This window comes from Cavia porcellus, unplaced genomic scaffold (assembly GCF_034190915.1).
Source record: "Cavia porcellus strain 051 isolate PalLab524CR breed Dunkin Hartley unplaced genomic scaffold, mCavPor4.1 scaffold_2, whole genome shotgun sequence".
Classification (NCBI taxonomy): domain Eukaryota; kingdom Metazoa; phylum Chordata; class Mammalia; order Rodentia; family Caviidae; genus Cavia; species Cavia porcellus.
The window spans coordinates 134,513,974-134,533,106 of NW_026947485.1; positions in this window are offsets into that span (position 1 = coordinate 134,513,974).

A 19,133-nucleotide genomic window follows, 5' to 3' on the forward strand; every position below is an offset into this window, starting at 1 on the left:
TACATAAAAACTGTTTAACACTACGTAAAATGTGTTAACTATAGCCTGTATCCATGAGTTAAAAAATGAGGATACCTTGTTCTTTCAGATCACTGTGCATGATCTTGGAGAAATTTAAGGAGAATTTCTCAAGAAGGATATATTAGGACACTAAAGGGAAATCCTGAGATAGTCAATAATACAGTGTTCAGACTATCAAAAGTGCCATTTGGACTAGGATGTTAGCATCCTCAAATATTAGCTTTATTTTAATGCTTATTTTGTATTATTTCTAGTTCTTGCATCTCACATAAAACTAAAAAATAAAGGAATTTATTTTCACCATTTTTATTTTAAATTTAGGTGATAAAAATGAAATCGTCACCTCCTTTCAACATTGACTATTGTGTCCTTCTGTTTGATTGCTGTGAGGGAGACAGGGAAGCTATTTCTGACACAGTCTTCATACTAAAAGTCTTGCAAATGTGTGCATTGTGGGATTTGGACTACACAAGTACCATCAGTACTAAACACACTTCTCTCCCAAATCTTCTGCAATGAAACATAGATATAATAGGTTGTATTGATCTGTCAAGCCATAATTTCTTGGGAAGAAAATACTTTGGCTTACATGAACTAAAAATCTCATCACCCATTGCCATCACCCTGGTTTCTCTATTTCTCTGGTGGTTGCCTGGAAGACCTTACTTGAATTCTCTGTTTGAAAATCTTTTCTGCAAAGGATATTTGTTGAAAATTTTTGCATCAAGACTGCCTAAGTGATGGATGAAAGTGGGTGAATCAATAAATAAACCAAAAAATGTAAAACAAACAACTGAAGAATTAGACTTGGAAAAAGAATTATAACAAAAAGCCAACTGAGGTTTTAAAAATTGGCATATTTCTGACAAAGTAGGAAGTGATGTGCATGCATAGAGATATGTTATTAAGGAAAGAAGTGAGAATGTCCTGGGTCTCCACAGTGACTTAATAAAGGTCTGTACAAGCAGGAAGTACAAGTGAGTTGAAAGAGTCTGGCCATGTATGGAAGGCATCTGGTCATGTATGGAAGGAGACTCAGAATCTATGTAGAGTCTCCTAGCTAAGCTGAAGAGGTATCTGTTCTAGGTTTTTAAGGATACTTCTGTCCAGTCAATCTATGACAACTAAGCTAATCAAGTAGATGTTTTACTGATACACATAAAAAAGAAACAGACATTAAAAATCAAATAATGTCATCAGCTAAGCAAAAACAATTAGAAAAATAAACTCTAAGGGAGTGGAACTTTATGCAGCTTTCTAGAGTTGCATATTATCTTCTTGAAATGCACACTTTTCACTAAAACATATCTGAAAAGATAAAAAGTAGTATGGCCCATGCAAAGAAAAATAAAAGAACAGTAGTCAATAGAAACTCAGTGGTAAGCCATTGCCTTTTCACAGTTCTGCGAACCTTGGCCTGGAGACAACCAGGTGCCTGGCACATTCTCTATACCACAGGATAGGCACCTGGGATTCTGCAACTGGCTCATTGAGATGAACCCAGGGTAAATTCACTCTAACAAGGGGAACACTTTGCATACAAACTCCTAATTTATGATTGCTTCAGTTATATAATTATAGACTTTGCTTCTATAGTCTAAAGTACAAGATTAATCGTTTTCCTAGTTTTTCAATTTCTAAGTTGTACTCAACGCTATCATTATTACTAATTGTACTATGACAGCCAGGATGTCACATCTGCTGTAATCAGTTGTTCTGCTTCATGTAACCATACTGAGAAATCGGGTAATAACCTCACCACAGCCTTCACCAAAAGATTGGGGACTGAGTCAAACAGAAATCAACATTCAACTCTCAATTAATTGAGAAGGTAGGATCCTGCAATAGACAAAAATCAGTGAATAGCCTACAGATACAAAAAACAAAAATATCTCTGAAGAACAGACTTTTCCTACTAGAGAGGCCATGGTATTACTGATATTGTTACCCACTACCAAAACTCACAAGCATCATCACAGAAAACAATAGAAATTTTTAGAAATAGAAAATGTCAAGGAAAAGAAGTGATATATAACCTCAGACCACCAGCTCACCCAGAAAAGTCCAGGAGATATGAACATAGAAGAAACTGGAGGTTGCATACCTGAAATTTCTGATATATTAGTAACTGAAGAAAAAAAAAAAACTCCATGAGAGTGTACAGGAAATCAGATCAGAAATAATCTTTTAAGTAAAAGAATTTCTGAGCATATGTAAAGACATAGATTAAAAAAAAATAGAGGAGCATAGGAAAATGATGGAAACCTTAAGGGAACAATACTGGAAATAAATAGAATGCATGAAGCAGATTCAAAGAGATAACCAAGACATTGAAAATTCCTTTGAAAGCTGGCAAAACTGCTTGAACAAAATTGATGATAGACTTTCAGGCCTAGAAGACATGGTAGTATCTCACAATTGTGAAAGGACAAAGAATCAGGAAATAACAATTAACCAACTAAAGATGATGCAAAGAAAAATGGTTTAAAACTGTCAAGTGTCAGAAAAAAAGTAGGACCAACACAAATGATATGGAAAGACTATTTACAGAACTAAATATCAGAAAATTTCCCAAACAAGGTATAAGGAACTGATGTGCAGAGAAGTAAAGCATATAGAACTCAAACTAGCCTTAACCAAAATAAATCTATGCCCAGACATATGATAACTAAAATCCTAGAAATTTAGCACAAGAACAGAATATTAAAAACTATGAGAAAAAAGAAACAGATCAGCTATAAAGGAAAGCCCATGAGAATTATGGAAGTTTTCTCAACACAGACCCTCAAGGCAAGAACTAGAACTACTTCAACTCATGAAAGAAAACAACTAACCCAAAATGATGTATGCTGAAAAACTATCTTTCAAAATTCATGGAGAAATAAGATACTTTCATGACAAAGAACAACTAAAGAAATTGCTCACCACCAAACCAAAATTACAAAGTTTACTGTAAGATATTTTAGACAAAAACACAAATGATCACAATTCCAAGAATAACAATAAAATGAAACTGCCGAGCATGGCAAGCAGTTAAACAGAACGAGAAAATACGGCACCAACAGCAGAAGACAACATGACAAAACTAAGCCAATACACAGCAATTATTACTGTTAATATAAAAGATCTCGGTTTACCAATTAAAACAAACAGACTGGCAAGATGGACCAAAAAACAAAATACAACACTATGCATGCATAAGAAACACATTTAACTTAAAAGGAAATTCATATATTGAAAGTCAAAGGATGGAAACCATACTCCATGTGAGAGGAACTCAGGAAAAATCAGGAGTGGTTATTCTGTTTACAGACAATGTGAACTTAAAACAAGATGATCAAAAGAGATAGAAAGGTCATTATTTATTTGTTAGTGAAAAATTTCAAGAGGAAAAGATTAAAATCATACGTATAATTGCGCCAAATACAGAAGGACCCAATTATATAAGACAAATGATAATAGAGATGAAAAATCAACTATCTAATAACAAAATTGTAATGGAGACATTAACACCCCATTGTCACAAGGAGGTCAAACAACTAGACAAAAAAAAAAAAAAAAAAAAAAAAAAAAAAAAAAAAAGTAATAAAAAAACTGAGCCAAAGTTGTGAAGAAATGAATTAAGTAGACGTTTACAGAGTGTTTCAGCCAATGTCAGAATATACATACTTCTCAACTGCACATGGGAAACTGGCTAAAATAGACCAGAGACTAGCTAATATAACATGCTTAGGTAAATACAAATTAATTGAAATTGTTCCATGCATATTATCTGACCATAGTGCAATGAAATTGGAAATTAATGGCAAAAGAAACTGCAAAAATATAGCATGTGGAAACTAAATAACAACCCCCTGATCAACCCTTGGGTCACCAATGAAATTAAAGAAGTTAAACAATATCTGCAATAAAATGAACATGCAAATAAATACATCTTACAGGAATGGGGGATTCAATGAAAGCAGTCCACAGAGGGAAATTTATAGCATTGAATTCTCCCATCAGGAAAATTGAACAAAGTTATCTAATTTTGCACCTCCAGCTACAAGAAAAAGAACAATTGAAGCCAAAAGCCCAAAGAAGAATGAAATCATAAAAATCAAAGCAGAAATTAATGCAATTGAGACTAAAAAATCAACACAAAAAATTAATGAACCAAAGAGAACAAATAAAATTGATAAACCCCTAGCCAACCCTATAAAAAATAAAGAAATCAAGCAAGAAAAAAAGAAAAGAAAACAGAAGAAAAGAAAAAAGGAAATGAAAAAACTCAAATTCATGCAATAGGGAATGAAAAGGGTGAAATCACCACAGATCTGTGAAAATTCAGAGGATCATCAACACCTACTTCAAAAATCTTTACTCTCATAGGTTGAAAAATGCAGAAAAAGTGCACAGATTCCTAGAAACATATGAATTGCCAAAGTGGTATCAAGATGGTATAAATATTTTGAATAACCCATTGTCAGTTCATGGAATTGAAAACATAATTAAATTAAAAACTTACCAACAAGAAAATCTCAGCTCTTGATGGATTCACAGATGAATTCTACAAAAAATTTTGGGAAGCCTTAATATCAATATTTGTCAAACTCTTTGATGAAATCAAAAGAGAAACTATCTTCTCTTACTCATTCCTGGAGGCAAGTATTGTTATCCTGATACCAAACCAGAGAAACACTCAACCAAGAAGGATTAATACAAGTCAATCTTCCTAATGAACATGGATGCCAAAATTCTCAATAAAATACTAGCAAAGAATGCAGCAAATCATCAGGGAGATTGTACAGTAGGACCAACTGGGATTCATTCTAAGAATGCAGGGATAGTTCAAATTATCCAAATCAATAAATTCAATACACTGTATCAACCGAACCTAAGCAATGAATCATACAAACATCTCAATAGATGCAAAAAAGCTTTTGACAAAGTCTGACACTAATTCATGACAAAAACCCTAAAGAAAACCAGAATAGATGGTTCTTCATCAATCTGATAAAAGTCATCTATGACAAACCAATAGCCAACAGTATACTAAATGGAAAAAAACCCAGAAAGATTCCACTTTAAAATCAGAAATAAGACAAAGATGTCCACCACTACCACTCCTATTCAAAGTAGATCTGGAAATACTAGCCAGAGCAATTAGAAAAAAGGAAGAAATAAAAGGAATAAAGACAGGAAAGTAAGAATTGAAATTATTATTATTCATAGATGATAAAGACCACAAAAACACTACTAAATGATTTCTAGATTTAATAACCAAATTCAGAAGCATAGCAGAATACAAAGTCAACACTCAAAACTCAATAGCATTATGATACTAAAACAACAAATACACTGAAAGAGAGATTAGAGAATCCACACTCTTCACAATATCATCCAAGAAAATAAAATACATAGTAATCAATATGATGAATGAAGTAAAAGATCCATACATTGAAAAGTACAGTACTATAAAAAAGATCTCAGAAAATGCAAAGATATCCATTGCATTTGGATAGGAAAAAATAACATTGGGAAATGGCCATATTCCCAAAAATGTTCTTTAGATTTAATGCCAATCAAAATACAACTAGCACAACTCACAGATCTAAGAAAAAAAATTCCTGAAGTTCATAGGGAACCAGAAGGGACCAAAAACAGCGAAGGCAATCCTTCGCTGAGAAAAGATATCACAATACCAGGCTTGAAATTATACTGCAAAGCTACTGTGATAAAATCATCATGGTAGTGGCAATAAAACAGTCTTGAGGATCAATGGAACAGAATAGAAGGTGTAGATTCAACTGCAAACACACTCAACCACCTTATTTTTTCAGAAAAGGGCAAATATGTTCACTGGAACACAAGTACCCTTTTAATAAATGGTACTGGAAAAGCTGGCTTTCCACATTATGAAGACTAAACTAGACCCATGACTATCACCATGCACTAAACTAAAGTTAAATGGATTAAAGATCTAAATATTAAACCAGGAACACTAAGTCTACTGGAAAGAAAGTAGGTAGAAATCTTGAAGACACAGTAGTGGGTAAAGAGTGCATGAACAAAACCCAGACTTCATGGGAAGCACCTTAAAGAATCAACTGCAGAGATGTCATTTTATTAAAAAGTTTTGCAACTTAAAAGAGATCACCAACACCGTGAAAAGAAAACCCACTAATTGGGAAAAAATTTAGCCAATTTTCCCTCAGACAAACATTTTATCTAGAACACAATGAATTAAAAAATATCAGGCCCCACAAATACAAAGATTTAATCTAAAAATACACATCTGATATTAATACACATTTATCAGATGAATAAATAGAAATGGCAAGTATATGAAAAAAATGTTCAACATCATTGGTAATTCAAGAAATGCAAATTAAAACAATTCTGATATTTCATCTCAGAAAGAATGACTACTATCAAAGACTCAACCAGCAACAAATGCTGGAGAGACTGTGGGGAAAATGAACCCTTTTCCACTATTGGTGGAAGTGTCAACTGATGCAGCTTCTGTGGAAATCAGTATGGAGATTCCTCAAAACCTAGAATTAGAACTCCCAGTTGAGCCAGATATTACCCTTATGGGTATTTTCCCAGAAGAATTGAAAATATCATATCACAACAATGTATTGCACTCATGCTTATAGCAGCACAATTTGGAATAGCTAAATCTTGGAAACAACTCAAATCCCCATCACCCAAGGAATGACTTAAAATTATGTGGTAGTTTTATAAAATGGAGTATTACTCAGTTATAAAGATGAACTCAAGACTTTTATAGGCAAGTGAATGTAACTAGAGACTTTACTCATAAGTGAAATAAGTCATACCTACATTTGGAAACATAATATTGTCTCCTTAGGTTAACAAAAGAAAAGAGTAATTAGAACCCTAAGGGTACAAATTTTGTGAAAGAGAAAGAAACTGCTCAAAAGGAAAGAGAAACTGGAATGAGGGAAAGGAGAAAAGAAAGGAAAAAAGAATATATATATATATATATATATATATATATATATATATATACACACACACACACAAGGTAGTTAAGATAATTGTACTACTCTTTCTATGAATTTATTGAAAGGAACAGTTAGTGTTTATATTGTTAGATCAATTTTGCATGCCTACATCTGATAATCTGAGCAACTATTTTGAAGAAATATGCAATTTAATAACTATTGTTAATTTCCTAACATCTTGTTTTGAAATTCTGCTTAATTTTTATTGTTCTTTTCAATTCTCTTCAAAATCAAACAAAAAAAAGAAACAATGGGATGAAGAAACACAAAGTTTGGATTTACCAATCACAAACTTTAAATCAGCTATTTTATGTATCTTTAGAAGAGGTAAAGGAATTGCATAAATTACTAACCATGATATTAAAAGAATGTTGTTTCAGCCAGTAGATTACATTAAGGAAGATGAATATTATAATGAAGGGCAAAGTAACTTCTGTAATTTAAAAGTAAAGCAACTGAAACAAAAATTTAGTAGATAGAATAAATAGTGGGTTTGTGCAGATAGAAAAGAACGAGCAAAAGACAGAAAGCCCATTAGATTATCCAGTCTGAGACAAAAATATTTCAAGCTGAAAAATATTGAATGGAATCTCAAACATAACAAGCAGCAGAACAGAACATAAAATGGAGTATGTCAAAGGTAATATTTGGAAACTTCAATACTCTGCAATAATGGATAGGCTAACTCTATCCATTATTGCGGGTAGATTTAGCTTACAGATAACAAGGAATGGAAGGCTTGAAAAACACTACAAGCTGACTAAAACTAACAGAATCTCTACCGGACAAAAGAGTATACATTTTCCAATGCTTTGAAGTATTTCCCAGAACAGACCACATGTTAGTCCATAAGTTAGCCCATAATAAATGCTAAAGGGCTGAAATTATGCCAAATATCCATTCTGATCAGATTAAATTATATTCAAAATCACTAAGAAAAGAAAATTAGCAAATTCACAAATATGCACTAAGTAAACAACACATTTCATAAGAATTATGAAGGCACTCTACTGCCGCCATGTCCCTCTGCTATGCTACTGTGCCTTGGAGCCAGCTGACTATGGAATGAAACTCTACAAAGAGTCAGAATAAACCTTTGCTCTTTTATGTTGTGTCAGGTATTTTGTGTTAGTGTCAGGAAACTAAGACAAGTCACCTAGGACTGAATGACATCATTGATTAAATCTACTTCAGATTAGAAAATTAACATAAATATATGCAAAACATTTACCTAATCTAATCTAAAGAAGGTGTCTGTGTGTGAGGGACTATTCATATTCATTTTCAGAGATCAGTACTATCCTGATAGTGCCAATAAAAGTACATGTCATTTCATATGTAAACAGTGATACAAAGAACCTTAATAAAATACCAGCAAACTAATTTCAGAAGCATATTTTAAAGGACCACATGACAACTGAGTTACTATGTAGTTACCAAGTTCAGATGAGAAGTATGAAGTTAATAATTTAATACAGACAGGAATCAGTTGATGTAGTATATCACGTTAATTAAGTAATGATGAGAAAGAGTTACCTATGATCATTTCAATATACAAAGCAAAACTGATTTTAAAAAACCCTCAAAATCATTTCATGATTATAACTGCATTTAGTTTAACTAAATGGAAAAGAAAGGTTCTTTATCTACCAAAAAAAAAAAAAAAAAAAAAAAAAAAAAGAGTCTGATACCATCCTGAATATGTAAAGGTTAAAAGTTTTTCCTCAGATCAGGAAACATCTAGAAATGTCATATGTGTCATTTTTATTAGGAACTGATTTGGAAATTCTAAACAAGTTAACAAAGAAGAAAAATAAATAAAATTATGAAACCTTGAAATATAGGATTCCCTAAATATGTCACAAATTGTTGGCAAGATACAGCATCCTGCAAAGTTGTGGCATACAAGGCCAGTACATAAAAACTAGATATATTTATATCAGGTTTGGTGGTGCTCATCTGTAGACTCATCTACTCAAGAGACTGAAGTGGAGGATCATTTGAACTCATGAATTTGAGACCAGCCTTGGATAACATAACAAGGGCTTCATCTTTTAAAAAAAAGTATGTCTATGCATTAACAACAATTTAATTATCTTACTAAGGAAACATTTCATTTCATAATAGTATAAAAATGAAGAAAACAATTAAGCATAAATTTAAACAAGAAAGTGAAAGATTTGTAGACTTGAACCTAAAACTCTTGCTTAAAAATTAAAGACAAATAAATGGAATTACACCTCATGTTAATCTTAATATCACTGTAGTGGATCAACTAATGGTCAACTTGTAACAGCCAGTTGAGCTGAATCACCATGGACCTGGCTGTGGAAGGCCACCTAGGGTCTGTTAAAAGGAGAAATGGAGGGGAAGATGGTGTGCCATTGATTCTCCTGGAGAAGTTTGTTGCACTGGCTTTCCTTATATGAACTCAGCTGTTGTCATGGTCGAAGGAGCTCAGGTACTCACTGTCACAGAGGATGTCTTCAGTTTCCTTCAGGAAGTGCTGCTCCTTCTTTTAAGCATTTGCTTCCCAGGTTCAGGGCAGATCCCTCAGACTCCTTGCACAGATCCTTCATCCTGCTGTGCAGAATTTCCTGCTGCTACCACTGACCATGGGGCCTTCCCAGTGCGGATCCTTGATGTAGACTTAAAGGAAACATCTCTGTGGACTCAGGTGTCCATGTGGATTTGTGGAGGACACTGTCAGGGGATCCAAGCCCTCAGCTGGATTCTTTGGATCTCTACTGCGTGAAGTCATTTGCACTTGACTGCATTTGACTTTTTCGGTGAATATTATAAAATAATCTTCTAAATTGTGTCCCCTATTAATCTATTTCCTTAGACTAAAATAAAATAGAGCAGATTTAAGGATCTCAACAATGTTACATGATAATCAGCTGGGTGTGGTGACACACATCTGAAATTCCAGCATTCTAAGAGGCTGCAGAGGAAAGTTCAAAAATTTAACCCACCTTTGACAACTGACCGACTTTGAGACGCTGATTCAAAATTTAAAAAAAAAAAAAAAAAAAAGTGTGGTAAGAATGTAGATCAGTGAGAGTGTCGTGGGTACAATCCCCAGTTCTGTAAAAACACAAAAGACAATGAACCCAAATTGAACTGTAAATTCAATGCAATCCTAATCAAAATGTCATTTTTGTTTTACAGTACTATACAAACTGGCCCTACTATTCATATGGATAAGAATGAGCCCCCGAATATAAAGAAAAAAGTCTAGCAAAAGAACATTGGGGGACTGCATTTTCCAATTTCAATATGTACTCTACAAAAGTATACTAATAACAAAACTGGTACTGGAATAAATATAGAAAAATAAACCAAAGTGTAGCATTTGAAGTAAACCTTCATTTTTATGGTTAATAAGGTTGCCAAAAATTTAATGGAGCAAAATGTCATCTGTTCAGCAATCAATGCTGGGACAAACTGGAAAGTCACTGACAACAGATTGGACATGGGTTAGAATATACAAAATTTTCTAAAGTTGGTAGAATAACTAAGAAATAAAATGACAAAATTCTTTGGATAAAAATATCTACATAAACCTGTGTTACCAGATTTATATAAATATATCTGTATAACTCTGTGGCCTTGGATTAAACAAGTATTTAAATAAGATGTTAAAGCATAAGAAACTGAAAAGAAGAAATAATTTAGGTCTCACAAAACTTTAAAAAGTTGGTGCATCAAAATATACCAACACAAACAGGGATACACACACAGAACACACACAAGAAGAGAAAAAGTTTGAGATTGTATAGAAGGATGAGTCTTCAATCCTCAGTATACACAAATTCACATAAAGACAATTCAGTTACAAATACAGAAACACCTGAATAGATGGTTACCCAAAGGAGATATGTAAATGGATAGGAAGAACATAAATAATGTTCAAGAACATCATGAACATGAAATTCAAATCAAAATTACGATGAGATTTCATTTCATACTCACTAAAATGACTATAATAATTTAAAACCTTTTAAAAGTAACATGTTGGTGAAGAGATGGAGGAATTGCAGCTCGTATGTTTTGCTAGTTGTAATACAAAGCATTTCAGCCACTGTGGAAAAGAGTAGGACATTCTTTAAAAAGTTAAACATAGGATTAAAATGCGTCTTACCATTTCACACCTTGGAATACATACCAAAGAAATGAAAATAGATGTTTCATCAAAAATTTATATTCAAATATTCACAGCAATCTCCTTCACAATAGAAAAAGAAGAAGGTTAATCTCAGTGTCCAGTGGTGAGTGATTAGAGTGTAAGTTGTTTGGATTACACTCATAAAAAGGGAAAGAAGTGACACTTGGTACTTTATCGATGGACATTTAAGAACATGCCAAGGGAAGGAAGCCAGATGCAAAAAGACACATTGCACAACTGCCCTCATAAATTATTCAGATCACACAGATCCATGTAATCTGAAAGTGTATTAGTGGATTTTAATCGAAGTAGGGGTGGGGACTGATTGCTTATTCGTACAAAGTTTCACTTTAGAGAGATGACAATATTCTATTAGCAGTTGCAATGCTTCAGTAACCTTGTCAATATCCTAAAACATTGAATTTTCATGTTATTTTGATTACATTATATTATATTAACATATATATTTTCCAAGAATATTGCATCTATCAAATTCTTCGGACAGTAGTATGAGGCTGACTTTTGAATGGTATAATTTAGGATTTTCACATGCCTAAGGATTATCACATACTAAGCCTTTTGTGGGGATGGTAAAAATGAGCAATAGGTAATCTAGAATTAAAATTTTGCATTTTAAATATTAAATACAATGTTTAATTATAACATTCTGTGTTAAGTAGATATGAAAAATGATTACATAATACATGTGGGAACACTGATAATATGATGAATTTTGCAAGGTTTAACCCAATAAATAGAGACAAATTAATAATTACATAACAAACAGTAGAGAAAACAAGTGAGAGAAAGTAAACACATGACAGTTTCATGGCTTTAAGCAATGTGGAAAATGATAATTTCCAGGAAATGTTATTTAAAAATGATAAATGTAAAATAAAATTATATATTATGAATAGATAATAGTAATTGGGAGTTTGAAAATGGAAAGAATGTTGGGAACTTTTTAAAGGGGAGAAATTTCTATTTTTGTAGTCTTAAAGAATATTAAAGTTATTTGACATTGAAAAAATATTTAAATAGAATGAAGTAAACAATGAAACATATGTGTACATGAGAATGTAATACACAATTAACTTTTAATTTTAAATTAGTGGCAAACATTTGATATTTTTGAGAAATGTTCAGTACAACTAGGTATATGTTTAGCAAAAACAAAGAAGGTTTCATCTCCCTACTCTATGTTTGTGCCATGCAATTATAAATCAATTTATTTAAGAGCTCATAAATGTAATTTAATTTATGTTACATTATATATACTCAGTATGTACGGTTATCTTTAGAAACAAATTAAAAATATAAATCAAAATGTCAAATCTACATTATTTAAGACTCAGCAATATGAACATCTAGACAAATTCTGCATATCCACTGACAAAATGCTATAATACACTAAAGCAAATTCATAAACATTTTCAAAGCAAAAATTAAGCATTAATATAAATGAATAAAATAATAAATTATTGAAGAAAATATATATATTTATATAACATATTCCTATAAGTACTGGGACACTATTTAACTTTCTATCCATTAATTTGTGTTGAAGTAACAACATCACTTAGAGTCTATTTGTACACTGATAGAACTGAAAGATTTCTACCAGTATCAAATCAAGTCCACGGCTTTCTTCCTTTCCTGTGAAAATATAAGATAAAGGGAAACCAATCTAGGAAATGTTCTGTTGATGTGTTTCTTTTCTGTGTTAGACCAGCGGATATATACGAGCTTCTTTGCTAAAAATGTTAATGCTGAAAAAAATTTTCATTGCAAATCTTGTCTCATTTGTTGTACTGAATGCCTAGATTACTTAATATTATTAGTTTCAAGTTAGGCCTTAGGTCTTCTACAAAGGAATAAACATGCAGGCAAGTAAGAAACAGAATATCCACATTGTGAAGGCAAGAATCCAAAGCACTTCTGTTAATCCAACCAGTGCATGTCTCTGTTTAAGAATTCCTTGTGACTGGGCCTCCACTCAACTCTGCACACCCTGAAACAGAACGCATGTTCAATGCAGCCAAGGTCACAATTACTGTCCCTCTGAGATTTGGAAAATAGTGGTTTGCATGTTGAAAATTTCTATCAGAACCACATGGGGTCAACAGCAAAAGAAGTTTCAAGTAAGTGAAATCAGTCAAGAAGTACAGGCAAACACAAAAACAATCATAGTTTGTCACTACAGTAAATAATATAAATCCTTTTTCAACATGGCATTCAAAATAAATAAAAAATTTCCTGACAAAGAGGTATTACTCACCATTTTTCATGTTCATCCAACATTGCTTGCTGCCAGAAAATGGCCATGATAACCCTTGTGGATTGTTCCTATTTGTATCAATTTTTTTTTTTCTTGAACGCTTCTCAGATCTTTGCTTGAAAAAGAAAACTCACAAACGATATTCTATAAGCATTATGATTAGGTCAAAAGTAGAGGACAAAACTGAATGTCCATAACAAAGTTACTGTCTTTAATAAGTAAAATGTCACTAAAAGAATAGCTGTTATTCTGAATTATGCTTGGAGAATGTTAAGATTGCCAAGATATCAAAAACTGTTTTACAAGTGCTAATTTACCCAAAGGAATAATTCACTTAAAAATGCATACACACAAACAGTGCTAAGATAATACACATGATTAGTTCTCAGTTACAGGTGTGGCATTTTATCTATATAAGCATCTAACATTTTTAACACTCAAGAGATGATTTATATTGAAGAGGGTTATTGCTGTGGTCCAAAATAGGGTTATTACTCTAACTTGCACTTCCAAAAGTTGTAGCCATTAGTAGGCTAAAAATATACTTTCTATAATATTAAGTCACATCTATGTTTTGAATGTCTGATTAAATGTTCTGCATTATTTAAAAAATTGTTTTATTATGATTGCAATAAGCTTACCTTTATTTGATAGATACAAGTAATTCCAACTTAAATATTCATCGTTTCTAGATTCAGAACTAAAAATTGATGTTGTGTTATTGCATTTTGACTGTTCAACTTTATTACAAGGTAGAAAAATTTACCAGTCAATATGGATAGAAAAATTATCTCTCTTTAAACATTACTGGCATAGCTTCCCCACTAAATTTTTGATCTAAGACAAACAGCTGATGAAAGGATGTGCTGTGAATTAGACTCAGTGATTCCTCCTAATCACATCTTGGAAGTCTGGTCCCCAGGGAAGCAACTTTAAAACACATGGCAGTTTTTAAGAGGTGGTGTCAAGTGGAAGGCAATTCGATCATTGGGGACATTGCCTAGGAAGGGATTGATGCTGCCACAGTGTTAGTGAGTTACTCCTTCACAGATGCGTTAAACAGGAGCTCCCTTGACTCCCTGTCTCTCTGAATTCCTGCCTTGCCATGTGATCAATCCCTCTCCCTTGCGTTCCCCTTACTCAGATGCCATGTGCCATGAGGTTGTCATCAGAGGTGAGCGGAAGCTGTACCCTGCTCCTGGGCTTCCAGAGTTCTGAACTGCATGGACTTCTTTTCTTTACAAATTGCCAGTCTCAAGGATTTTTGAGCTAGAAATGGAAAATGCTTTATACCAGTTTCAAAAGGAAAGCATTAAAAATAATGTGACAATCTTAGACATGGGACAATTTCGGTAAACAAAGTAACAGAACAGTCATTTTATTCATCTCAACATTGTAAGTTGAGTGTTTTTTTGTTTTTTAATAATTTGGAATATGGATCATATAATAATTTAGAATATGGATTATATAATAAAAATATCCTTTGTTATGCTTAACATGCACAATACCCTGACAACTCCATCTCCAACACTGAAAAAATAAAATAAAATAGGCTTATAAAACAGGTAAGTGATGAATGTAAGATGAAATTTTTTGTTATAAAATTTAAATTTTTATTATTTTATAACCTAATTATAATGTACTTTGCTTATGAACTCACTCTTCAAGGATGTTTTTGGAATGCTACAAGTGGTATCATTAGTCAATAACTGAAAGAATTTGAATTGAAGATGTTTGCTGAATCCTTAAATTACTACAGCTTATATTCAGATAATCTGTGGTGGTGAGAGATATTTTATAAAAATTTTTTGCTCACTTATCAAATAAAATTCAATACTTAGCTTCTTATTGATATGTATGTTTTATTACTTTGGTATATTCAAATTTTCAGCTATTCAACAGAATGTTTAGCATATTTTGTAGGCTTTAAGGCTATATTGTAATGCCAAGGACAATTAATACATGTAACTTCACAGAATTTATATAAAGTTACTGAAAATATGTATATATTCCCACAGATAAATGTATCACATATATAACTAAAATTGTTGTTTAAGACAAAGGAAAAATAAATAATATCACTTGAATAATTTCAGCCAAGTTTTCCTAGGATAAAATCTTCATCACTGCTTTTGTTTCTCTACTTCAAAAATATGAATATTAAGAACTAATTTGGATATAACAGTGCAGAAGTATAAATAATTAAATCAGCAGCACTTGTTTGAATGTTTGTTATGTTTTAATCTTTATATTGAGTAATCATCTTGAAAGAGATAAAATGTTCAGTGTCCCCTTAGGCTGGGGAGATAACAGACAACAGAGGATTTAGACACAGTATGGTGAATTTTACGATGGGTTTACCTACTGGCTTTTTAATGGTACAAACAAAAATATACTTTTCTTGAAAATAAAAGGATGCTATTCAAACACTGATTAGGGATTTGCTGTGTGAATGCAGCAGCTCAGTCCCCATGTCACAGAAACTGTGAATTACCAGAGAGGTGTGAGAAACAGCCCAGTGAGAAAAATTAAAGTGCATTTTTTTTTTTTTTTTGGTTTGTCTTTTGGTCTTAGGCATGAAGAGGTAGGAAAGAGGGCAAAATAAAAGGTGTGGAAAGCAGGCATGCTCAAGATTTTAGGGTCCATATTTGTAGATCTAACTCAGAAACTGTCTAAAAGTTGTTTCTCTAAAACTCCAGTTTTTAATCTTGGGTCTTTACTAGTTTGTCAGAGTACAGAAATGGTAGCCAGTGGAATAATCTGAACACAATATCATGCTAGAGCCTCAGTGTGTGAACATCTGCCCTTAAAAATATCTAAACATGAAAATACAGGAACTACATCCTATAGACAAGATCCAAGGGCACAGCAAAGAACTGGCAGCTTAGTCAAATCAGCCAGAGTTTTATCTGACCACTCCCGCTGGTATTTTGTTGTTCAAGGAGCTTTGGGTATTTTTGAGATTGATAATACTTAGCGTGACTACCTATCTGTTTATAGCTATCCAGCATCCATGGAGCCATAAGATAACATGAGAATGAAAATTGCACATTTTTCATTGTATTTAATTTTAATTTTATTTAATCTATATAAAATTTTGTATTGTCCTTAGTTTGAATTCTGCTCTATTCTATTTAAGTGTCTATAGTAAAATGTGTCTCATTGTGTTTATTAAACATCACATTAAATACTCAAAAAGAAGACACTGAATGGATTTGAGAATTATCATTTGCAATTGGTCTGGAAATTTTGAATGTTGTCCTGGCTATTTATTTTGTGTAAGTGAGATGGGGAATGTGCCAGTTTAATGTTTACAGGAAATAACTAAAGAGTAAATGTGCAGTTGCTGCTGGGAGGAGTGTTTTCCAATCAGATGTCTAGGAAGTGTCAAATAAACAACAATGTAATCTTTCTAAAGCCTGCTGGTGCTTTGTAATCATCTCTGGGGATTGCCAAAAAGAAAAATTCCAAATTCCATACCCTGAAGTTGTCATCGATGTGCCTGGGTAGAGGTCCAAGCATTTCTATTTTTACTAAACACGCAGATGGCATTAATACATCATGCATTGTCATTAGAGAAATGTGACTGCAGGGATTGTCTTTTCAGCTCAGATCTGAAACAGCCACAGATGAGTTTCACACTTCAATATAGGGTCATCAAATACAAGCTTTTGTTTGGCCCAGATTACAAACAAATGTCCAGTGTGCTGAGTTTAGAGATAAGGGGAGCTGGAGAACGCTCCAAATAGAAGTCACTGCAGTTATAATTAATTAGCCATAACTCAGTTTTCAAGGCACTAAGAAATGGAATGATTTACAGTGAAAACTTAACAGCTGCAGAGGGATGTTAATATGAACTCTTTCTAAAACTGCTTTGGCTGATTCCCAAAGGATAAGAAGTACAAAATTCACCATATAAACATCCATTTTCCAAAAGGAAATTTCATGATCCTCTGGGCAAAATCAATTCTACTCTCATTAATAACAATTTATCTCCAGGATATAAAATGATTCAGAGTGAACTTGGGAAAAAGAGATTTCATTCAAGACAATTTTCAATATATATCTCTTCCTGTCAACGGGGAAGCAAGAGCTTTCTCTCATTTCTCGCCTCATGCCAAGTTAAATGACTTTATGACATCATTTGTTTGAAAAGAGCCTGTAAATTGAAATAAGCATGAAAGAATGACTAAACAGCAAAATAAGGTAAGAATTTTTGCCAGTTCCATTTCAAAGTAAATTGAAGGGAAAAAACTACTCAATGATAATTTAGAGAAACATATTAGCTTATCTCATTTATTATTGATTAATGGTTTAGAGTAAGTAAATTCTTTTCTTTGTAGCGGAGTCTCATATAACAGTTATTTGAGGAAATTCCAGCAGAATGGATTGCTCCCAAGATGTATGTCCTGTTGAGCATTAAACACTTTTAAATCTAACACAGCAACCTTACCTTAATGTTTCTTTGCTAAGTTACCTGTAAATAATATAGTTCTTCTGATGCTTGTTGAACAAGATATAGAAATTTAATTATTCTTTTAATAATTAGTGAGTTAGGGATATTTGATATTTATCCATCTTATGCTTACTTTAAAATTATGCTTCTGTCTTTTGAAACTTCTTTTTCAAAGCTATAACTTGTACTGCCTACCTGGTAATAAAATAAAGAGGGATGATCATATAGCAAAAGTCCTCCTCTCCAAGTTTTTATGAGGAGAGAGATAACCTTAGAGGCCACCCTGGATTCATCTTATAAAAGCAGTGTCTGCAGAATCAATGATTCTGTTAGACAGTTGTGCGTTAGGATTGTCTAAAGTCCTCATCAACAATAGATTAAAAGGTATATTCTGGATGCATCTTTATTTATAAATATCTGAGATTAAGAGGGCTACCTTTTTGACCATTATATTTTTTGCAATTTTTGAAGGAATTTGGTGCTTCTTAACTGGCTGATTGGTACAGTAAATGTATGGAATAATGGAGAAAATATATAATGTAATATTTTCAAACCTGGACATGACTTTATAGATTCTCATGTCAAAATGAGAATTTCACTTTCTATGGGATTATACTCATCCTCACCCTTGCCAGGCAGGCACTTATGCCACTGAGCTACACCTCCAGCCTAAGAACTGTTTCTGTTTTCCTATTTCACACTCTCCCCATCTTTTACTGATTTAGAGATTTTATTTTTGTTTTTCTTGTTTGCATGTGGATGTTAAGTATCTTATTAGTAAAAGCAGTCTGGATTGGAAGAATGATGTCAGACAATACAAGTAAGTTTGTCTTCCGAGAAGCTACAGTACACAGACACTATAATTCATGATTTCTTGTTTACCACTGTCTTTCAAATGTCTACCAATATGTCCTCATGGGAACGGGAGGCATCCAACAATTGAGCAAATTCTGTTGTAGCATTTATAATCCTTTTTGTTTCATTCTTACCACATTTATTATGCTAATAAATAGTGATGGTTCTTCCAATTATATTATTCTACATTTTCTACTTTCTTGAGATCCAGCCACCTATATTTGGAATTAAGGAAAATACCAAGTGGATTTCATTCCATATGATAATATATAGTTATTTTCCCTCACTGCAGCCTATTTATTGGAATAAGTTTGCCACATCTCAAATTGAAAAACATCTTCT